A 2,232-nucleotide genomic window follows, 5' to 3' on the forward strand; every position below is an offset into this window, starting at 1 on the left:
TGTCAGGACCCAAAGCAGAACAGAGTTCACCCCCAGATGGTTCAAATGATGGCAATTTCATAAAGGATCAGCTTATGGGATGAGCAGTGTTCAGGGAATAAGTGAAAAATGGCGGTGCCCTCAAGCCAGTCACATTTGAAGCAGTTACCACCCAGGGGCTTATGGGGCCAGGTAGAAAAGTGTTTTGGAGTAGAACGAGGTCAGCCTCCAGACAGGGGCTGAACATGGAAGATACAACCTGATCTTTCTCTCACCCTGCCCTTCAACCTCCAAACCCAACACTCCAGGGATCTATTCCACAGACAAACATACAGTGATACACAAAACAGGAGTAGAATGATCTGTAGCATTCTTCATGATGGAAAACACTGGAAGCAATATTAACAACCATCAATAATAGCAGTGATGATGATGGTAAAGATTACTATGGTCAATAGGTGTGTGTGTGCACGCGAACTGAATATGTGCCAGGACTGAGTCCAAGCAACTTCCATGCATTGGCTCATCCAGTGTCTCAAGGACCTGCTGGCACATGGTATTGTTAGCCCCATTTTACACATGAGCCAACAGAGCAGCAGAGACAGCACAGTGACATGAGTCAACATGTCAACCATGGAAGTCAACCATGGAACAAAGTCAACCATGGAACACTGCGGTCATTAAAGAAAGGAAATTGGTCCAAAGAGATGAATCTGAAAACACAGACACACACACACACACAGACACACACACTGTTAAAGAAATAAAAGGTCATAGAAATTTTTGTGCAGTATAATGACTTTCATGTTTTTAAAATAGTGACTTGGGCTGTGTGTGTGAATGTGTAAAAGGCATGGAAGGACACAATTCATACATAATAGTGGTCACATATGGGGAAAGAGAGACCACTGGGGGAGGGACAAAAAGTCATTTTTATTTTATTTATTTATTTATTTTAAAGATTTATTTATGCACAGAAGAGCTAGGGTGTAGGCCAGAGGTGCAGGAGGGTGAGAGGAATTCACCAGAGACAGAGCAGGGAGCAGAACAGGCAGATTGACCGAAATACACTGCTGGGGGGAGCAGTGGGTGACACAGGAGAGGTCTCTGTGCCATGTGGGTAGCTCCCTGGCCAGAGATCAAACTCAAGCCGCAGTGGCTGCAGATAGGTCCATAGTGCTGAGACTTAACCCCTTGCACCACCAGGGAGGCCCGCCATTTTTATTTTACATATAACCGAGATGTACTCACATATTGCTCGTGTATAAACAAACAGATAACTGAAAACATGACCAAGTGAAAGGGAATAGAAACCAAGATAGAAAATCTCAACGAGGCAGTCTCAACTACACTGCTGCCTTCTAGCTGTAGATCTGGGTGTGTTCTCCATGCCCAGTGTCTTCCTCTACCAGAGGCTGCACCCCATCAAAGCCATATGAAGAGTGGGTGGAAGGATGCCCCGGGGGCAAGCAGAGAGCCGGTGTAGAACATCATCACACTCCCCACAGCCAGTTCAGAAAGGTCTGAGCTCCCAGCCTGGGCCGGCTGGGCTGTGGGAGGGAGGGTGGCAAGGGAGCTGGATGGCCTCTCTGGCCTTAATGGCTCCCTCCCTACAGTCTTAGGACAGGATCCTTCCAGCCCAAACAGAGCTCAAAACCCAGAAGTGGGGCTGGGCCTGGTTCTGCAGGCATGTCCTCTTCACCTCCTCATTTGAACAGAAAATGGCCCAAAGAATCTCACCCCTGAGATCTGCAGCCATATCCCCTGGCCAGGGCTTGGAACAAGCAGGTTACAGGAAAGCAGGTTAAAGAATAACATGCACACACCTCCATGGCTTTCTAGGCCTTAGTGGTAATTACTTCCAAAGAGTTGCCAAACCACTTCCTGAAGGCTGTTTTAATAAAACGCATTGGCAATTAGCACACTGAGTGTCAACAGGGAAGTAAACGCTGCCCAGAGACACAGTTGGATCCACATACTCTCCAGGAAGCTTCTGCGAGGTTGACCTTTCCCGAAGGCTCTCTGCCACAGGACTGAGTGTGACAGCCCACACAGGACGGCACTAGCAAAGCACAGTCTGCATTTTAAAAGTCTAGAAAGGTAAATACTAAACTCATATGCATAGTAGTTACCTACTTCTTGGGGAACAAGTGTGGGATGGGAGGTGAGGTGGGGTGCCCCAGGAGGGTAAGGAAAGGCATTTTATTTTACTCCAAATATTGATGCAGTGCTTGATTCTGTTATGATGAGAAT

The sequence above is a fragment of the Talpa occidentalis genome, unplaced genomic scaffold (genome assembly GCF_014898055.3).
Source record: "Talpa occidentalis isolate TD23 unplaced genomic scaffold, MPIMG_talOcc4v2.1 talOcc4.2, whole genome shotgun sequence".
NCBI lineage: Eukaryota > Metazoa > Chordata > Mammalia > Eulipotyphla > Talpidae > Talpa > Talpa occidentalis.